A 22,919-nucleotide genomic window follows, 5' to 3' on the forward strand; every position below is an offset into this window, starting at 1 on the left:
GTATCTCCCTTAACGGAATCCAACTGGCCTTTCTAACCTGGACACGCAAATTTGTTCGCAAGAATTCGAATACAGAACGGCCGACTCAACTTCTCAACTGTACGCCAAACAATTCCAACCTAACGTGCACTTTTTGAATAGAAATTAAATTACTTTAAGGGAAAATTTTCTCCTTTCCCATTTTCTGGAGAGATAACAAATACTGTATGAAAGATTTATAGTGCGGGTTCATATCTCATGATTACTTAGTTAAAGCGATAATCAAGCTTAGAGGGAATTAGTTAAATATGAGATTAATCATGCTAGTTGGTGAATGAAAATTATTTTAAATGAAAATGGTGGAAAGTGGAAAGGGAAAGGGACTTAAGAAGCACTTTAGCCAAAATAAAGAAATAGAAAATGTATGGAAGAATGCCTGCACTTAGTCCCGACGTTGAAAGAAAAGAAAGGAGTAAATTTTATTCAATTTTTAAGTGTCTTTCAAAGGCTACCAACATTAATTATTTATACACATTTATCATGCTAAACTTAGCAATATTTTTTCCTAAAAATATAAACTAAAAATCAGATTTAAACTATTTATAGAATTTTGACAATTTCAAAAATCTGATTTTAAAAAGTCAACCACTAATTCTTCAATTCTTCAATTTAGCCATCTTCTTTGCTTTTCATTCCAATTTAGCTCATTTTGTTTGAGTTTTTGAATTTTGGCACCCTAACTTCGTCCCTGATAAGAAAAACACAAGTTTTAGTAGCATCTTATTCGAAAGGCATAATTCCAAAAGAAAACCTTCAATGTTTGGGGGATTTTGGATTTGTGCCATTGATCTTTTTTATTGACACCCTCAATGTTATGATTTCTTCAGAAATTAGCCAATTTTAACAATAAACGTAAGTTGACCGTCAGTCAATCGCCGATCAATAAAGTAAGCTAATGTGACATCATAGAGGATGTCATCTTTTTTTTCATTTTGCAATTCCCTTTCAATTTCAACTCCACCATTTAATACCTCACTTTTCCAAAAGCTTCACTTACACTGAGATTCAACACCACTTTGGTCTTTATATTATAGGGCATTTAAACAAAACATTCAATTTAGGATAAAACTCATACTAATATCAGAATCGAATCAAAGGTTTACTAAGCAGCTAAAACAACTCCATCAATCAATAAACAATAAAAAACTTTGAGTTTTGGTTTCTCAAATGCTTAGGACACACACACACATATAATAGAAGGGTCACTAATCAATTCATCAATGCAGTAAACCTCGAAAGCACCAGAGTTTTGCAGAAAAGACTACATTACATTCCAAAGAAGCCAAGCAGTTACAATGGACCCGAAACTGTTTGCACGTAGGGAATAATACCACAGCGATGGTGTCATAATCCCTATCATAGGAAAAATATGTTCACCTGCCATCATAATCCATATAACTCCAAATTCGAAAACTGGAACCACTTTCGAAAGTAAACTTTTTGACAATGATGGTGGATAGTTATCAAGGATTACATCAATTCCAGGAAACTAGGCTTCTAACATCTTTTTCATTGCTAGAGTAGTTCCCTTACAAAATTTCATCAATTACATGTTCAGTTGTCACTTGAGGAAAAATATAAACTATAATATCCAAAGAAAAGGAAAGCATCAAAAGGGAAAAAAAACCAAATAGAACCAGTAAGAGCATGAAGCATAGAAATTAATATTCACCGTGCTGCTATAGTCAATTCCTCCAATAGCACTGGGTTTCTTCAAAGGAAAAAAAGAATAGGGGATAAATTGAATAAGAAATTCAATTAAAATAATGGATGAATGATTAAAGTTACCTGTAAAGAAATATCTAGGGTTTCAGGATTGAGCGGAGGTTTGGGTAAGTGGGGATGATGGTGGTGATGGTGTACGTGAAGCTTTTCGAAAAGTGAGGTGTTAAATGTTGGAGTTGAAACTGCAAATTTTTTTATTGTAACAGCAGCTACAGGGAAAGAGAAGAAAAGAGACGAACAAAGAATACGGAAACAAACTTTTTAAAAAAGATGACATCATCTATGACTTCGCATAAGCTTCATTGATCAGTGCTTAACTGACGGTCAACTCACGTTTACCGTTAAAATTGAGATGATTTTTGAAAAACTCAAACATTGAGGGTTTTGTTTTTGCAATTATGCCTATTCGAAAATTAGCCAAAAATAAATATTTTAAAAGCACAAAATTAACTTTCAATCAAATTCCCCCTACTTAGCCGATGCTTGTCCTCAAGTATGATTTGCACTCTATACTAAAAGTTATTCGTTAATCTTTTTTGAAATCAAATCTTCTTCCTTAGCCAAGTGTAATGCAAACAATTAGGTGAATAATAAATAAGTAATTGCTAGGTTCAATCAATAAGCATTTTATAAAATTTCGATCATTATGAAAAACTTCACTTCTTACTAAATTTAGGAATAAAGAAACTTTTGAGACAATCGTACTCAATTTCTATTATTATTTATTTATTTTTCACATATTTGAGACATAGTCAAATATTTTTACGTGAAATGAGATGACAACCCAAAAAATTCACCCCGATTACTCAATTTGATATGTCCTCAATCAATTTGTTTTTCCTTTCTCAAGTTAGCTCAATTAGCGGAGTGTTGCAAGTTTTGGTTCATCACTCAAATCTTTTTATGCAAAATGAGATGACAACCCATGCAGCCCATCCCGGTTACTCAATTTGGTCACATTTTTGAAATTTTGACTCTTAACTAAGCCTCTCTCTTTTTCTAACTGAGTACTTTTATTAGGCGAGTGTAAAAAGCCAACAATTTTGGTGAAATGTCGTCTTAGCCATAACATTTTTCAATTCTTACAAAATACTTATTGGTCAAAGTAAGAAATGGTTATTCATGACTTGCCTAATTATTTAAATTAACCAAGTGTAGGAATTGGAAATTATTTTTCGAAATTAATTAAGGAATAATCTTAGCATACAAATTAATATATGCAAAGAAGAAATAGCATGACATGTCTTACGAACCCCCTTACTTAGCCCATATTGCCTTGAATATGCAATTTTAAAACAATAGTAAATAGAAGGGTCAAGTGGACTCCCCGTATTAATTTGGCAAAAGGTGGTTTGGGTTGTTCAGGTTGGTCCTGATCGATTCAGTCCTGGGTGTATGTTTCAACAAATGGCAGCACTGAAATTTGACAAGGCCGTCCCATGCCACAAAAGAAATCTAATCCTTATTTAATTTTGGATGAAAAGGGACAACCTCCACCATTGTTCTGGGAAAACAACACATTAAAATATATCAAATAATAATATTTTTTTATTTTCAACATAAATTAAACTTAATTCAAAATCAAATAAATGAAAATAAATATGGGTTGCCTCCCAAAAAGTGCTTTTGTTTAACGTCGTTAGCTCGACGACCTGAGTGCTATTCGTTTCATTCCTCGAGAATTAATTCTTCTATTGCGTGCGCTTGGAGGTTCTCGTAGAAAGGTTTCAACTTTTTCCCATTGACCTTGAAGCATTTTCCAAATTCCTCCATCATTGGTGGATTGAGGTGTTTTTGAGCTTCTCCATTCGGGTTTGCCTTTTCCTCTATCAAAATCCTTAAATATGATGGTAACGATTTGAGCTCTAATTTTGGGGGTTCCATGTGAATGAAAGCTTCACGAATTGGCTCTTCCAACATCACTAATTACTCCAGTTTATCCATAGTATGAAAATCTAAACTTCTGCAAAGAGCAGTTTGTAAGTCATCTTCTTCATGGTATTCAAAATGTTACTCAGGTAAAGGCTAAATTATATCAACATTAGAAACATTCGAAATCATGTTGGGATGGCCCATGGCCTCATAAAAATTAAAGTTCACCACTTTTCTACCGAAATCCATAGTAAATGTTCCACTTCGAACATCAATTTTCGTACGTGTAATGCTTAAAAATGGCCTCCCGAGTAGAATATCGAAAGAATTTTGAGTTGTCGTCCTTCATGTTAATGGTGTAAAAATCCGCATGAAAAATTAGCTCATTCACCTTAACGATGACATCTTCCAGCACCCCTTCCAAATGCACACATAACTTATCTGCCAATTGAATAATCACCTATGTTTCTTTCAAATGACTCGTGTTTAGTAATTTAAAAATAGACAAAGGCATAATGTTAATAGATGATCCAAATCACACATGGCTTTCTTTATGCCAACATTACCTATTTTTCAAGATATAGAAAACATTCATTGGTCCTTACACATATGCAAGATTTTCCTTTGTAATATCACAAAGACGTTTTCTCCAACATTTACCCACTCGTTTTCTTGGAGTTTCTTTTTTCCAGTGCACAATTCATGAAAAATCTTAAGGATTTCTCTTTTTTCTCGTTCTTTTTTACATTGGGTGAGTCTTCTAGGGAATGGGGGTTGTAGAACGAACGGTTTTTGTGGTGCCGAATTCGTGGAAGTTGTTGGTTCAGGTTTTTGTTCTTCCAATTCAGTGTCGTGGTTAGAACTCGTGCCAGGTACTGGCTCCGAAACCATTCCATCTTTTATGGTCACAACACTCGTATTTTTTCATGAGTTCGGCTTAGTTTGACATGACAATTTCCCTTGGGTCACCAATGACTAATCGTAAGTGCAAGCTTACTCATCTGCTTATCTAATTCTTGAAAGTGCGTTTTAGCCTTTTGTTAGAAATTTTTGGTGCTAATAGCTAACTTCTTCACTATGGTTTCAATAGATGAATTTGGAGGTTGATACTGTTGAGGCTGAGGTGGTATTGGCTGATACCATTGATTGTATCGAGGGTTCAATCCATAACTTAGATTTGGGTGGTCGCTCCACCCTACATTATAAGTATTCGAACGTGGATCATAAAGCCTTTGAGGTGGGCCTAGAAAGTTCCCAACGACATCTACTTGTGCTGTTGTATCCTTGTGTAAAATTGAATACGAGTTTGTTGGATGATCAAGCATGGCATAAATCCCACACAATCGAGCAGGGTTCAATTTTCCTGCAAGCAAATTTTGAACAACACTAGTAAGCTTATCAATTTTATCTTCTAAGGATGGCGTACTTAGCTTATGAACCCTTTTCGTGGGTTCTGTAGTTGGTCGAAATTGTTTAGAATTTGCAGCCATGGTCAAAATTAACTCTCTCGCTCTTTATGGAGTCATGTTAACAAGTGCTCTTCCAATGGTAATGTCAATCATCTTCATTTTCATAGGGAGTAACCCCTCATAGAAATATTGAAGAAGTGATTGTTCAAGTAGGCCATGTTATGGGCGACTTGCACACAACTTCTTGTATCACTCCTAGTAGTCATAGAGTGATCCGATCTCCTTTTGTCAAATTTCTATAATATCCCTCCTTAATTCAGCTAGCTGAGCTGCTAGAAAGAACCTGTCAAGAAATAAACGAGACATGTCAGACCATGTATTAACAGATCCTAGAGGTGAATAAAATAGTCAGTCTCTAGTAGAGTGGAATAACAAGAAAGGAAAACACGAAGTTTAATTTGATTTTCCTTGTGCAAACCATGTGAAATTCTTTAAGATGGGTATGGGGATTTTTGTTTTTCAAACTGCGAAAAGAGGGCAATAAATGAATTAAGCCCAACTTTAATTCAAATGGTGTTACTCCCGTCGGATAAGTTATGCACAGTGATTGTTGCTGTTCTAGTGCCACAGCGAGTTATCCAATGGTTTGATTCGCCATTTCTTTAGGTTCACTGAGTGTGTCATCTATTGCTTCTGTGGAAGATATCGTTTCGTATTCGTCCTCTCTCACTTGCAGTTGTTTTCTGCGATTAGTAGCTTCTTTTCGTAGTATTTGAGCTAGTTTCTCGATTTTCTGTTCAAACTCTAGAGTTCCTGGTTCTGACTTGGTCATAAGGGAAAAAAAACAAAAATTAGAAAAAAAAATTCTAATCCTCGGCAATGGTGCTAATATTTGATAGACGTTGAAACTACCAAATATAAATTCCTATAACAAAATAATACTGAACAGTAGTATACAGTAACAAGGTCGATCCCACAACTATTGGGACTCCTAATTTTCCTATTTTTGTGACTAGATTTCTAAGTCTAGGCAGCTATCGTGCCCTCGAGTTGAATGTGCAAAATTGTAAAATAAATAAAGGGGGAATTAGTTTATAAATAAAATAAAATAAAAATATATATAATAAAATAAAATAAAAATAGAATTATGTTTGCAAAATAAAGTGAATTAAATTAAATCGGTAAATTAAATATATTAATGTTTAGCCTCAGCCTCGGTACACTCCAAACTTGAACTGATCCTTGAAATTCAATTTTCCCTTCCAAGCGATAAGTTGGTTATAGCGATCAAGAACACCCTAACCACCAATTATTCCTCTCGTAGTTGATTCTGGTACGACCTGCAAACCAACCCTTATCGATTGTCTAACCGCGATACACGCGTTCGCTATTCAAGACCTTGGTAGCCTTACGTTTTGAAGAACCCAACTCGAATCAACGGCCTCAACCGCGTGGGTCGTTTCTGATGACTATCTCTCTTGACGGAATACAACACGACCAACTCGACTTCCCAACTGTATGCCAAACAATTCCAACCCAACATGCACTTTTTAAATTAAAATTGAATCAACTTTAAGGGACGAATTTTTACTATCCTATATTCCGAAGAGATAGCGAATTCCATATGAAAGATTTTTAATGTGGGTTCATATCTCACGATTATTTTGTCAGAAAGATAACCGAGCTAAAGCTAAAAGGGAATTAGTAAAGCTTGAGATTAATCATGCTAGTTGGCGTATGAAAATGATTTTAAATGAAAATGGTGGAAAGTGTAAAGGGAAAGGCACTTAAGAAGCAATTTAGCCAAAATAAAGAAATGGAAAAAGTATGGAAGAATTTTATTTAATTTTCAAGTGTCTTTCAAAGGTTACCAACACATTTCTCATGCTAAATTTAGTAAGATTTTTTTTCCTAAAAATCAATTTAAACTATTTATAGAATTTTAACAATTTCAAAAATATGATTTTAAACAGTTAACCAATAATTCTTTAAGTCTTCAATTTGGCCCTCCTCTTTGCTTTTCGTTCTAGTTTAGCCCATTTTCTTTGATTTTGAATTTTGGCACCCCAATTTCATCCCTGATAAGAAAAACAGAAGTTTTAGTAGCATCTTATTCGAAAATTAGCCAAAAATAAATACTTTAAAAGCACAAAATTAACTTGCTATCAGGGACCTTTTGTGTTTGCCGCCCACCTTATTAGAGTTCTACCAGAACTCTAATTTTCTATTAATATATTATTTCTACCCTTCTTATACTAGTAGAGCTGTTGTGATTTTTCTCTTTATATAGGGATTAAGGAGTTGTCGAAACACAAATACACAAACAATAATGCTTTGTCAAATTTTAGATAACTCAAATAATTTTTTTCATGAGTACTTGTTCATATTTGTGAGATAATATTCGATTACTCATTGGAAATTATTATTCAAATAGGAGAGGTTGAATTTTTTATCTTGGATTTTCCTTAGAGAAATTCGACTTTCCCCACTCTCTAAGCATCTAAGGGTTCGAGAATAACGGAGAAGATCATTCAGTTGAAAGTTATTGCTATAGATAACACAACCAAGATCTACTTTTAAAAAAAATTAAAATTTCGTTGTGCAACTAAAATTGTTTTTCATTCCTATTTTTTCCAATAACGTGAACATCATTGTACAATCACTTACGAATTAAACAATTTACTTATCAATATCTTTTTCAGTCATAACTTGCATTTCAGTAATATTGACATACCTTTCTTTGTTACTAGTTGATCAATTCCATTTAATTCTTGTTTCGTGTTTTCTCACCTTTTTCATTATCAATTCAATGCATATTCATTATTATACCCAATTTCTATATACTTTTTATTTATGGCATTTCAATATACCATTCATTTACTAACTCAAATACTAGATTACCATATTTAAGATTCTACCTATCTATCAAACGTGTATAGATAATTCAAGACACTATTGTACATTTATTTTCAAAACATATATATAGTTTATTTATTCACCTCTCAACCAATTTTCTCGCCCATCATATCCATAATCCAATTTCTTCTGACTATGCATATGGTTTGTTGGTGCATGGAGATAAAATTAAAGTTATGAGAAATTAATAAAAGGCTTCAAGGCATTTAACCATGCCCCTTTTTTTAGGATTCTATTTGCGCCCACCTATATTTTGATGTGCAAAGGAGTTATGAGAAAATGAACATCGAGAATACAATGAAGCCTGATAATTGTCTACATTTGGCACTAATGAAAATAATCCACTAAGCAGAGCATAGTAAGAGTATCAAATTCGTTGAAGAACTTCTACATCCATTATTTATAGAACAATATTAAAATATTAAAATATTGAGGAGAATAAAGAAACATTTTTCAGAGCTTTTGGTTTGTATCATGAAAATGGAAGTTTACTTGTATTTATAGGAGTTCTCGTGTCTCCTTACAAAGACATAACTATCTAATAGGTACCTTTTTGGATAGACACATCTCATAAATAGAAATAACATTTCAATTAAGTGACATAACTTTTGGTATTCAAAAGACATAACTTATCACCATGGAAAATGACAACTATTAAAACACTATATACTCATTGAAAATGTTCCAATCCCTTCTCTATTTTCAAAATATTCTAAATTTTGATAATCTTGGAAATTGATTGCATAAATGAAGGTGTCTTACAATTGAACCTTCACTTAGTGAAGACATATTAAAGTTAATTGAAATTGCATGGTAGGCTAAGCTTTGAACTAACTATTCCATTTCATTATCTGAAAATATCTCACACTATGATTTCAACACCATTCAATAAACAATATTCGAGGACACTATTATGACCATGTGTTTATAACCTCATTTCAAGGGTGTTGATAGACCTAAGCCCTTGACCTCCTAAAAGTGACCACATTTCACACTAAGATAGATCCCATAGAGAGTGCTTTCACAATTATAACACTTCAACATATTTATGTTATGGGTGTATTAAGCAAAGAATATTACTTATCATTTCCCTTAACATTATGGGTACCTAACAATTTTTATCGTGGGATGAAATATCATATATTATTTTATAGTTCTAACAGTCACATACTGATGATATACTTTGTCTCATCGAACTCAAGACTTGGCATTATACCAAGCACTAAATTGAGTTTCCATCATGAGTGACTTGAATATAATGAGCTTATACCTCATCCCTAAATTTTCAAGTTTCTAATATAGTTATGTTAATAATTTATACCGCATGGTGAAACTTTATATTTATTTGTCTTGAAAGTTTATAAAACCAACACCTCCACCATGTTCAATTATCCATTTTTTCACAAAATAATGAAATCAATGATATCTTTTGTACAATCATTGTAACATGCTACACTCGACCCGAAAGTTGGTCGAATGTAAGACGCCACATCTGTTGTCAAAGCAACTAGACTTAAGATATTTTCATTTATAAAAATTTCATATTTTAATTCATTGTAAATTCAATGCAAAATATTATTTTCTATTAATCTAAAATTCAAACTCTGCTTCCATTTGTTACTTTAAAAACTAGAATTAATAAGCTTTTCAACACATTTAAAGCACTATTTTAAAGGTAAACTACAAAATAAGTCCCTTCTGTTTGTTTAAGTTTAGGTTTTGGTCACCGATCTTTCAATTGTTACTTAAAGGTCACTTACATTATTAATTAATAATGATTTGGTCATTGTGTCGTTACTAGTCGTTAACAGTGTTACAAAAGTTTGACGTGGCACTAATTGTGTCACTAAATGCTGACATGGCTTACATGTCATCGCCACATAATTTATACATTTTTTATTTAAATTTATTTTATTTTATTTATATTTCCTCTTTTTATAATTTCCTTTCTCCAGATCCTAAACACCAACCTCTCCCTCAATTAACATGGCTGACTCCATTACCACCTCAAACCATCTCATGCCCTCCACCATCATTCACATATACACCATTGACCTCTCTCACCACCACTCAATGGCCCTTCGCCCATACCACTACCCAAGCTTTACACCAACGCTCACTACCATAAAAAATCTCACGCATCATCCTCCTTTTCACACTCTTCATCATTACCCTCATCACCATCACTATATCCAACCACCACTCACAGCCACCCTACACATTAATTACCAAGCCGCTAAACCAAAACCCATTCTATTTTTTAACTATCATGCACACACCAACTTTCACCACACCATTAATCCACACTCTCAGTCCCTATAGCCTCACCACCTAAACTAAATCTAACATCAAGCACCAATAATAAAAAGAAGAAGAAATAAAAAATAAAGAAAAAAGAGAAAGAGTCAAATAAAAGAAAGAATAGAATCATCAACATAACAAATGAGAGGGATTAGAGAAATGAAAAATGAGAACAAAAAAATCAAGAAAAGGAGAGCAGATGGAAATAAAAAAGGGAAGAGAAAACCCATTTCGAGATGTTGAGCTCTCGAGGCTCTAGTTATTTGCTCATAAATTCAAATGGTGAAAGGCCTTTTTAGATGAAAGAGGGGTACATAACATGGGATCAAGTTGATCTAACAGTTGGAAATGAAGATCAAGGTTCAGAACGATTTAGAAGAAATCTAAACTGGTGAATAGAGGGAGGAGGAGTTGTTATGGCACAATAGATTGCAGGACCATTGGTATCATTGACGAAAACTTAAAGAAAATAGGGCTAGTTTTTACTTAAGGATTTTGAAAGAAAAAAAAAGGTAAGAAAGAAGTAGAAAAAGGGGAGAAGAGAAGATGACCTATAACAACCCACCCGACGAAGTTTCTATTTACGTTTATTATTTATTGTACTAAGTGTAGTTTTGAGCAAGTATGATTTGTGGCTAGGTATGGGATTCTCTGTATGCGTCGATTGGCGAATTCTATGTTTTGGCGAGATTTGTTGTTTGGCGGATTCTTCTATTGGGTATACACCACCCCAAATGTTTTGGCAAAGTCATCAAATCTGTAGTTTCATAGATTTGTTATTATTAGTTTTTAAGACTGTTTAATTAGTCCAGTAAGAACTAGTTAGACTTAAACTAAGATACTGTAATTGATAAGACTTAAATTATAATAAACGCACTTAATCACAAAAATAAAGAGTCTTAGTGGAATAATCTAATCCTTCCACTAAACTTTATCTCTATGCTTAAATACATAAGGGTATCGATGTCTTTACTGATAATATTTTACTTTTTCTTTGCATTCATCATCTTCTTGATTTTATCTGCATTCTCTCTCAAAGCTTAAGTCCAGAAACCTTACTAAGGTTGAGTTCGTTATATTCAGCCAACTCCCACATTTGTTTCAGTTCTCTAGTAAGTACCTATGAACCTAGGTATTTTCATAGTTATCTACGCACTTTTAGCCCTTCATGCATAAGTGTAGAAATATATGTAAGGAAGGGAACTTCATGATTCTAGGTTAGGTGGTAGTGTTTATTGCATGCGTGTTTGGATTCCATGGAGTAATGATCAGATATGTCACATCCCAAAACCTAGCCTAGTACTTTGGGTTTGTAGAATTGAGTTTTTTAACCGAAAGTTGAGTTAGATATTGGAAAATAGGGTCGTAAATGAGTAATTTAAGTATGTGAGTGTCATAATCAAATTTTTATTTTATTATTTAGGTTAAAATAAAATTTAATTTTGAGTTCTAATTTGAAAAAAAAATGGATTTTAATTGATTTAGGACCTTATTGGAAAATGGAGGAATGAGGAGTGACCAAAAGGGCAAAATTCCTAATTTTTGAAATTAGTCTCTTACAAGAGAACACTCAATGTCTTCTCTTTCCTCTCTTAAACCTAAACTCTTCAAAAAATTTCTAAAGCCTAAATTTAGAGAGTTCTTTTAAAATCAATTCTTGCTTTTGGATTTATTAACCTTCCAAACACCAAAACAACCCCCAATTTCAAATGAAAAACGTGTTTTCTTCCGTAAACCCGCAATTATTCTTCTTGAGCTCAAATCCCGAATTAGATTTGTAGGTTGTCGTTTTCATCAAATAAAGATAATATTTTGACTTTTTTATGATTAAATAAGGAGTGTTGTTAAATTAAATCAAGTTTTAAAAGAGTATATTTGGATTTGATTTTTAAAGTATGTTTGGAATAAAAATGATAGATCTTAGAAATATTGAACAAAATTGTGTTTTCAAAGTGATTTTTTATTCATTTTCAATTAATTAGAAGGTATTTCACTTTGATTTGATCGTTCATAATTGAATTTTTAAAAATCAAGAGTTTTCCTTTTTTTCATATTCTTGAAAGTTTCAATTTTCTGAAAATTTTAAGACCACGAATTTAGTTGGAATTAATGGTTTATTTATGAAATTAAATGTTATTCAGGATGTTTGAACTCAAAATGGAAGATTAGAAATGAGGTTAGGGTGTCGAAACTTCAATTTCGATAAAATTAGCTAATTTTTTGTACTAAGAAATGAGAGGCTTGAATTGTGTATTCTTTGCTATTTGGTTGTGTTCAATGTTGGTTTTGATGAGTTTGAAATATGTTCATTATGTGTGTAAAGTGTCAGATTATTCGGAAGCCATTACAAGCAAGTCTAAAGGCAATGAAAAGCTTGTTTGAGCTTTTGGCTAGTGAGCGAAAGCATGATTGGTGAGTGTTTAATGTTGTTACTGGTATACGTGACTCATAGCGTTAATCGGGAGCTTAGGAATAGCCTAAACCCCTATCCTAAGTTTAGAGTGTAAGCCTTTCATATATTATTGCTTTGTTGTGAAATTAAGTTTAATGAATGTTGATTTGTGGATTGAGATGTTATTATGACAAGTAATGTGTGTGAATACTTGTATGTGGTAAACTAATTTTATTGTACACATATGTGGTCAGATATGTGATGGCTCAATGAGCATAGTTGTAACACCCCAAACTCGGCCTAAACATTAGGGCCGAATCTGGTGATGTCACATTGTAACACCTCTTACCCGTATCAACGCTGGAATAGGGTACGAGGCAGTACCAGAATATATACACTTATAGACATATTAATCCAAGTTATAAAATTTTATCCAAATTAAAACTTTCCAATTGTTATTCTTGGGTCGTTAATTAGGGTTTACTTGGCTAAATATACTCACAATCTTTCACTTCCTCGTCGTATGAATTTATAAATTTTCACTTACTTGTTGAATTCATCCTGAGTACCTGAATTGATCCGTATCATTACATATTCTCATATCGTCAAATTTTCCATTTTAACTATTGTAGTATATCAATAGTTCACTATCTGGTAAGCTAATTTTCACATACATACATTAACCATTGATCTCCCATACAGTTAACAAAATTAGCCACAAAGATAGTACAAATTTTCTCTATTCGATATAAACCAAAACCTGTTATTTCTTTTCCAACAAACCTTACTAAATATACAAATCATAATTCACCTCACATAGTAACCGAATTAATTTTTATCATTTGTCAAATATATTACAAAATAAGTTATATAACAAAATATAGATACATTTTAAACCACACAATTAAACAAATTTTCATGGCATTACATGATCATCACATATCAAAGACAAATGTTCTTGACATTTCCATCACCTAAACCGAATTAATCAATGCAACTCTATAATATAATCATCCATACATCATTATTATCGCACAATATATATCATGACTAAATTTCTTAAACATATGATCATTTGCTTTTCAATACCGCAATAGCTCCTTCAGTACCAATATGTATTTACCATTCAATTTAACATTTACCGATTATAATCGGGCATATGACCATTTATACACAATTCATTCATACATTTTATTGTCCTCCTCCTCCTCTCTATCCCACATCCTTTATGTATATAACATGCTTAAATAGCATTATACATAATTTCACTATCCACTTATATTTAAATTTAAAGCTATCTAGTCGAGTTACAATCACTAAATTATTTTTATCTGAAGCTACAGAGCTCCAAATTAAATTCTGTAAATTTTCCCCGAAACTAAACTTATATATATTCTTCCCATAAAATTTTTAGAATTTTTGGTTTACCTAATTAGTACAGTTTATTCTTTAAACTTTCCCCTATTTCACTGCTCGACAGCTCTGACCCCTCTTTACCAAAATTTACTTAACTCTTTGTACAGAATTCAAACGATGTTCTTGTTTGTTCCTCTTAAAAATAGGCTCATTGAGAAGTTCAATCATGTATAATACAAGCCATAATTATTTTTGTACAAATTTTAGTGATTTTCCAAGGTTGGAACAGGGGATTTCAAAATCAATTCAACCCTATCTCACTAAAATTAAAATATTTCAAAATATATAACTCTTTTGCTTGCTCTGTTTCTTTCATGTGAAAATAGACTCATTCAGCTTCAATTTCACATATTATTCAGCCTCTAATTCAATTTCCACCATTTTATGGTGATTTTTCAAAGTTGCACAACTACTATTGTTCAAAACTGTTTTATTTCTAAATTTACTCTTTTATAGTTTTGATATTTCATACCATCTTACACATGGGTCGATTAAGTATCAAACCCAATATTCCTCACATAATCTTGTCCATTTCATATGTACATTCACTTTTCCAATTTCTCTGTTGAACACTCGGAATATTATCCATTACTCGGTGGATTCAGCACTTAGCAACCACCTTAAATTCAGTGATACGGTGAATCAGCACATAGCAACCCCTTTCACAATCAAAGATACGGTGGAATCAGCACTTAGCAACCACCTTTATATTCAGTGATACTGGGAATCAGCACATAGCAACCCCTTTCACAATCAAATATACGGTTGAATCAGCACTTAACAACCACCTTTAGAATCAATAATTTGAGGAATCAGCACTTAGCAACCTCTCGGGGAATCTGCCCTTAGCGACCCCTTTTTATCCAATGTATTCCGGTCTATTCTGAATGTTCAATCGGAAACCTTGTTTCTTTAACATTTTACAAATTTTCTCAAACTTAACTACATTTTTTTTATAATCTACATCAAATATTTGATCTATATTCACTCAAATCTCAACAACATATTGAATAACATTAAAATAATACATTAATTCACATACAAACTTACTTTGGTGCAACAATATAGAAATTTAGTAATTTAGTCTTTAATCATTTCTTTTCTCCGATCAAGGTCGATTCCACTTCTTTCTTGAACTATAATAACACATTTAACTTATTTAACATGCACATTCATCAAGATAGTCCTTAACTCAAACTTTTGTAAAATTACAATTTTGCCCCTAAACTTTTGCATATTTACACTTTTGCCTGAAAGCTCGGAAATTAAAATTCATCTCTTATTCATATGTTTTATGACATACTGAACATTTTTCCCTTCTATGGCAACATCAAATTCCCACTCTAACACTTACTTATGGACATTAGGTATTTTAACGATTATGTCATTTTACTCGTTTTCACTTAAAATCGCTTAGAAAAAGTTGTTTAACATAATTTCTAGCTTCAAATTCTACCATAAAACATGAAAATAAACACATTTCACCTATGGGTATTTTTCCAAATATAAACCCTAGGTTAAATTATTGCTAGAAATAGCTAAAACAAGTTACGGGGACTCTAAAAACGTAAAGAACATTAAAAATGAGGCTTAGAATCACTTACCATGGAGCTTGGAAGCTTGAAAACCCTAACTATGGCTTCTCCCCTTGCTAGATTCGGCCTTAGCTTGAAGATGGACAATTTTTTGGCTATTTTGGCCTTTTTAATTCTTTTAATTACTAAATGACCAAAATTCCCCCAACTTAAAAAAAATCCTATTTCACTTATCTCTTGTCCATTTTTGTCCAACAAGTTAACCAATGGTCTAATTACCATTTAAGGACCCCCAATTTAAAATTTTATAGCAATTTAACACCTCTAGCTTCTAGAACTCAACTTTTGCACTTTTTACAATTTAGTCTTTTTGGCTAAATTGAGTGCCCAAACGTCGAAATTTTTGAACAAAATTTTTACAAAATCATTCCGTGAAATTGTAGACCATAAAAATATAATAAAAAATAAATTTTTCCTCTTTGAATTTGTGGTCCCGAAACCACTGTTCTGACTAGATCTAAAATCGGGCTGTTACAATAGTTGTGGCACTTAAAGTGCAAATAAATGTGAATCCAATAAGAATGTATTGTGTACAAAGTTGTGATATGAATTGGTGATTATGAATAGAGCTTATGTACATTAAAACAGTAATTAAATATGTGTATTTGTTGATATTTTGGCCTTGTGATCTCTTGAAATCGTTGGATATAGTTGGCATATCATATGATTGTGAGTACTCACCCTTATGTTTTGTGATTTGGGCATTAAGGCCCCAGGATAGATTGGAGGGATAAGGAAATTTTGAGTTAAGCTCCATTCACTTGGATATGTTGGTGTGTTGGAGAGTGTTTAGCTTTATTAAGACTTATAGGACATGTTAGACTCTTTGAGTCATTGGTGTGATGGAGATTAGTGTATCCATTGTGTGGTGATAGAATTCACTTTTATGTTTCATGTTTTCAAGTTGCCAAATTATCATTTAATGAATTGTATATGAAAATGTAGTGTGTAAATGCATGTGAATATATAAGCTAGACTTGTGATCATTAAAGCATGAATACGTTGTTTTGTCTTGATGAATTATCATTAAATGAATTATATATATATGAGTGGACTGTAATTGCATGTGAGAGTATATGTTAGTTTTATGATTTAATGAAGCGAGAATATGTTATTTTTACTTGATGAAATATAGTTATGAGTGAGTCGTAGTATGCTTTTGCTTAACATGTGACGTTGTGTATGTTTAGGGGTAGTTCTGAACATTCACTGAGCTTATTTAAGCTCACACTCCACATTAACATCTTGCAGATAAGTAGCCTTTTTCAGTGTGAGTGGAATGGTGAAAGAAGTAATCTAAGTAAGGTAATGTTTTTTAGTAGGTGGGTTTTTGTGATTCTTTTGAACTCACTAAATAAAGGCAAAGTGGGTTAGAGTTTTAGTTTTGATTATTAACATTATTTTATTAATTCTATCTTTGTATTGGATTGATAGAATGTGGATGTTGTTTTTGACTTCATTTGTGACTAAATTGACGTTTGAGATTAAGGTTGATAATGCATGTTAGATATTCTTATTTAAATGTATGGATGTGGCATGATAAATGTTTAAAGGATGTTAATAAGTTCAGTTAAATTATACTATTATTGTATGTTGAGTGGAACATTGTTTTGAGCATGGGTAACATTTTAACTTGTGAATTTTTTGTATTTTGGGTAAATGTATCGATACTCGGGATATGAATATCAATACCTCGAAGTTGGGACATTTTCAAAATTTGACAGAATCCAACTTTGGTATTGATACCCATATATGAGTATGATACTCGTGATAAAAATATTGATACCTGCTCATTCGATATTGATACCTATGTGGTTTTTCGAGATTTATTAAAAATGAACCTTAATTACGGTTAAAACTATTTCTATTGTCGTTTAAATATTTAAATTTGCCATGAAATTTTCTTTAAATGTTAATTTTAGTAGTTGTTGCTCTTATTCGAAACCATATATGCATGTGATTGAGTTTCGTTGGTTGATGTAGCATCCTATAACTTAGGTCCGATGACCAGATCGGGTGAGGGGTGTTACATGATAAGTGTAATTATCCACATTTTAGATCAATACTTAATTGAAGGGCTGAGTGACAAAGGCAAAGGTCCTGCTTTATAGGCTTTGTTGTATTTCTGATAAGTTCCTTCTTACTTTCATTTGTGTAATATTCTTGTTTTATATTTTGTGTAAGGTAAGCACTTATTCTCTACAAAAGTGTCATGTGTGTATATAAGAAATGGTTGCTCAGAATTATCAGTCTGGGTCTGTAATGTCTGTGTTAAAGTGTAAGAACCATTATTCATGTTTAAGCCACTACTTTTGACAAGAATGATATGGACTGATTTATGGAAAGGATGTTGATAAAGTATATTCATGGCCTTGCCTTCGATGTAATGTACATTGAACTAGCATATTGCGATACATGACAATGGGTGTGTAGCTTCTGGTAGGGAAAATGTATGTTGCAAACCAGATTGGCAAATCACGAAAAAAGATACAAAATAAAGGAATAAGAATGGAATGAATGATATGAACCTAACTATGGATTTGGTTATGCGGCTAACATGAAAAAAATTTGTCTGATTGGTCATGTGAGCATATTGTATACGCCAAAGGAATAGTAAACTAGCATCTAGTCTACCTGTGAATGGTACTCGCCATCTGGCGAATTATGTGATTGTGTTTGAATCTTGAAAGGATCTCCTCAAATTATTAATAATTATTGTTATGCTTTCTTTTGGAACTCACTAAGTTCTTTTGAACTTATTCTGTTTCCCTTTGCCTTCTTAGGCCTACTGTTGAAAAAAGACATTCTATTAGACTACGCCAGAGGACATCTGCTGCTGTGAGATTTCTGTTGTTTTGTATTATGCATGATGATAGGGGTGATGTCTGATTGTATTTTGGAAAGAAATTGTAATTAAAATTCATGCTGAAGAATTATGACTCAATGAAGTTTCATTAAAACTTATGGAATGATTCAAAAGTATTTTTATTCTGGGTTGATAAAATATATTACTGAAATTCTATACGTCATTTGACTTACACTTTATTTTCCATATTTTATTAACAGTTTATTTCAAAAACTATGGTTTTATAATGTTTACGACAGAAAGAGTTTAAGATAATGATTTCTGAGTAGTGACATATCATATTTGGATCCTCCTAAAGGATCAAGTTTGGTGTGTTACACAATTGGTGACTAGAGACTGAATTGCGGTTCTAGAGATCGGACAAAGGCAACGGGCGACGATTATGTTTTGGTTAGAAGAAAGGAAGAAGATGAGAAAGGGTAAAAAAATGTAAGAAAAAAGAATAGAAAAAGAAAAGAAATGGAAAGATAGAAACGTCAGAGAAAATAATAAATGAAATATATATAAAGTAAAGATATAAGTGGTAGGGTCCACACTAAAAAAAACTTATAAAATTAAATATGTGTATCCATTTAACAATTAACATTTAACATTTAACAATTTTCATCCAACCCTTAACGGCTACTAATGACTAGTGACCAAATTGTTATCAACTGATAACATCTGTGACCTAATTATAAGAATTGAAACATTAGTGACCAAAACAGAAACTTAAACAAAGATATGGGACTATTTTTGTAGTTTACCCTATTTTAAATTCAAATTGTAACATTTCCAACAAATTTACAAATTTACCCCCTACCGTTATTATCTCAAACATAATTTATATTCCTTAATCTTCTCTTGCTTTCTAAACTTTCTCCACATTTCCTTCCTTAACTCTCGACTTTCTAGGGCTGAAATCAAGTTTAGAAAGTTTAAAGGGTGGTAATTTTTATGATTTTACAAGAAATTAATTAGGATTCATTAAGATTTTAAATGGGGTTTGGATAGAAACGAGAAAGGATGAAAGAAACGAAAGAAAAAAAAAAAGGATTTCTCAAGCAAATGGATGCTACAATTCAATCGGAGAAAATGAGGAAATTTCTTCATTTTTCATCTCATAAGGTCATATATAAAGTCCTCTTAATGTGCCCTCTAAATCCAATGGTTGCAAAAGGCTTCAATCACTTGATCGAAAGACTAGAATTCTCTCTTCAAATGTCCAACACCCTTCAAAATCAATTGTCTAATATGACACACAAAATTTTAAATCCAATGGCCTAAATTAGCTCATACACACATTCTCTTAAAAAATTACCATTTTGCCATTAATGAGCTTCAAGGGATAAAATTAAATTCCAAGGTTTGATCCAATGGATCTTATAAACCCATTTTTTTTCTCATATTTTCTTTCTTTCCAATTGTAAACTCACCACTTAGCACATGAATTATTATTCTATCGACCCTTTAATAATTATTCTTTTATAAATTACCTAACCTTTTAAATCGAGAAAATAACTCATCAAGTCTTACTTTCCAATTTAGCCCATCATCACGAAATAAAATTATACTTTATCACTTTTAATAATTTTTTCTGGTGTCTAACTAACTCCACAAATATTTTTAATAAATATAATTTCATTCTCTTAAAATTTTACAATCCTCATCCCCTGAACATTTCCATTAATGACATCGAAAACTTTTAAGGCATTACAGTTTGGGCTTATAGAATTTGAAGCCATAGCAATTTAATGATTACTATTTGGGAGAGGCCATGTATTCTTACCATTTACATGCTCAAAAAAATCCTTTGCCTAATAAAACCTCCCTCAAATGCTAATTGGTACATGTAGGGATAAACATATGCTAAAAATCTCTGCTTCCTTCAACCATGTTGTGAACTTGTTGAATTTTCCTTTCAGTTTGTCATTCAGTTGCGACCAAACGAACTAACAATTATAAAATAAGAGATAGACACAAATATTTGATTATGTAGTTCAAAGACTTCCTACATTTATAGGGTTTTACCCAAAGAGTAATTCACTATAAATCAATGTGATTTAAGTTCAACTAACTCTCTAAGTTGCAACATCCATACGATAATCTAATCTAGACCACGTTCCCACTAAGGGTGTGTTTACCATTGAGGTTGAAAAACACTTTTCAACCCAAACCATGATTTCAAACCAAAAAAATTGGTAAACAAGTAGCTTTTCAAACCGAACCTTAATTTTAAACTGTCCCCAAGTCTTTTTCCCCTAAAACCTTAATTGTAAATTGATAAACAAGAACAATTTACTTACAAAATATGCACTCAGAATAAGTTCCTCAAATAAACAAGTTAAGTGTTGTCGTACGCGCACATTAAACCTAAACAAAGCCACCCTATATATAAATGTAATGTGGCATGTTAAAATATATCAATAATTCCTCAAAAGTAGCCTTCAAATATATTTTCATGGGTAGAGATTTTGTTGACATTATACTTATTAAAAAATAAAATCTCTTACTTATAAGAATTTTGATCACATTGAAAGTCTCGATGTAATCCTTGCTTGGCTTGATTCTTACATGATATATCTTCAACAATGAGTTGTTAAAAATCCGCAAATATAAGTAATAAAAAGTTCAAATAACTTTGTTTAAAATATGCCAAACAAGTAAGATAAATTATAATATATTACTGGACGTTGGTTGAGTTGCAACTGATGTTACATTTAACCCTTATAATTGACACTAACACTAACACATATTATTTAGAATGAACTAGCATTGATAAGTACGTCCCATAAATTCCTCATGATACATGCTTGGTTCTAACACAATGTGTCTTTTTCTTAGGCAAACAAAGTTTGGACCAGCTAACTCTGGTTCCTTTTGCCTTTCATTCACACCCTTTCCATAATAGGCTAGAGCAAAGTTGATTAAGCTAGACTAAAAATTCGACGCATGTTTTTAAATTCTAATGTCTTGTTCGGTTATTAGTGTAATAATGTAAGAAAAAATTTATTTATTACTTATGTATTATAATAATTAGATATAAAATAAAGAATACTTGGTACAATTTTAAACTTGAAATTAAAAAGATGAGTCAAAATTAGGGGTGAGCATTCGATCGAATCGAATCAAAAATTTTCGAGTTAATCGAGTTTTCGAATCTCATTTTATCATCCTAACTTTATTTGAAGTTTTCTCGAATCGAGTCGAGTGAGATGGAATTCGAATCGAATCGAATCGAATATATTTGTTCGAGTTAAATTTTAAAAAATAATTTTGGGTCATTGTAACCATTGTCACCCATCGTAATAAAATTTGTCCACCTTAATCAAATTTTTTATTAACTTTCATCACTTCATAATTTATTTATTAATTTTTTATATATTGGTTAGCTTCTTTGCTTGCTTAGTTGTTTCAATTGTCTTCAGATTCTTGTCACTATGTATTTTAGAATTAAAAATATATTAAATGTAAAAATATGATTTTTAATAAAATTTATTTTAAAAATAAAATGTGAAATTGATACCAATATAAAATTTTAACACGAATATTTTATGGCATAATTAATAATTCAATTTTAATATAAGTATTCAATATGACTAAACAATTCAATAATATAAATAATATAAAATGTGAAATTTAATTTAATAATATAAATAGTAGATATAAATAAAATTATTACTATTTATGTTTAGTGATTTTTTTGGATAATTTTGATTTTTATTTGAGAGTAAAGGGTGATAAGTAAAAGTTTAGGGGAAAAATAAAAAGTTTTGGGAATAAAAGTTTGAGGGAAAGAAAATAGGGGGAGTAAAATTTTAGAGGGAAAATATTAAAAAAAATTAGAGGGGGGAGGGTTTGGGATAGATGGGAGGTGAGATGGGAAGGGAATAAAAGTTTTAGGGGAAAACTGGGAGGGAGTAAAAATTTTGGGGGAAAATAAAAGGTTTTGAGGGTTTTTGAGAGTAAAATTTTGAGAAAAAATAAATGGGAGAGTAAAATTTTGGTGAGAAATGGATTTTGGGTAGATTAGGGGGTTGGGAGGGGAGGGGAGTAAAAGTTTTGGGGGGAAACTGGAAATGAGTAAAAATTTTGAGGGAAAAGTAAAAATGTTTGGGAGTTTGAGGTAAAAATATAAAATATTATAGTTTGATATTCGAGTTATTCGAATTCGAAAACTCAACTAGATTCGAACTCAAAATTCAAAAAAAAAATTTGAGTTGATTCGAATAACTCGATTCGTTTAACTCGAAATTCGAATTTTTTTCGATTTTTTCGAGTCGAATCGAGTTTTGCTCACCCCTAGTCAAAATGAATGAAAATTTATCATTCTATTTGCTAAAAATATAAGTCATGAAAATGACTAAATATTACCAATTTAAATTAATTTATTACTTACTCATATATTA

The 22,919-nt window shown here is 31.7% G+C and overlaps 1 pseudogene; it reads right to left on the reverse strand.

Moving 5' to 3' along the window:
* Positions 1 to 1,210: 1,210 nt before the first annotated feature.
* Positions 1,211 to 4,527, reverse strand: LOC128035461 (selT-like protein; annotated as a pseudogene).
* Positions 4,528 to 22,919: the final 18,392 nt, after the last annotated feature.

Source organism: Gossypium raimondii, chromosome 12 (assembly GCF_025698545.1).
Source record: "Gossypium raimondii isolate GPD5lz chromosome 12, ASM2569854v1, whole genome shotgun sequence".
NCBI lineage: Eukaryota > Viridiplantae > Streptophyta > Magnoliopsida > Malvales > Malvaceae > Gossypium > Gossypium raimondii.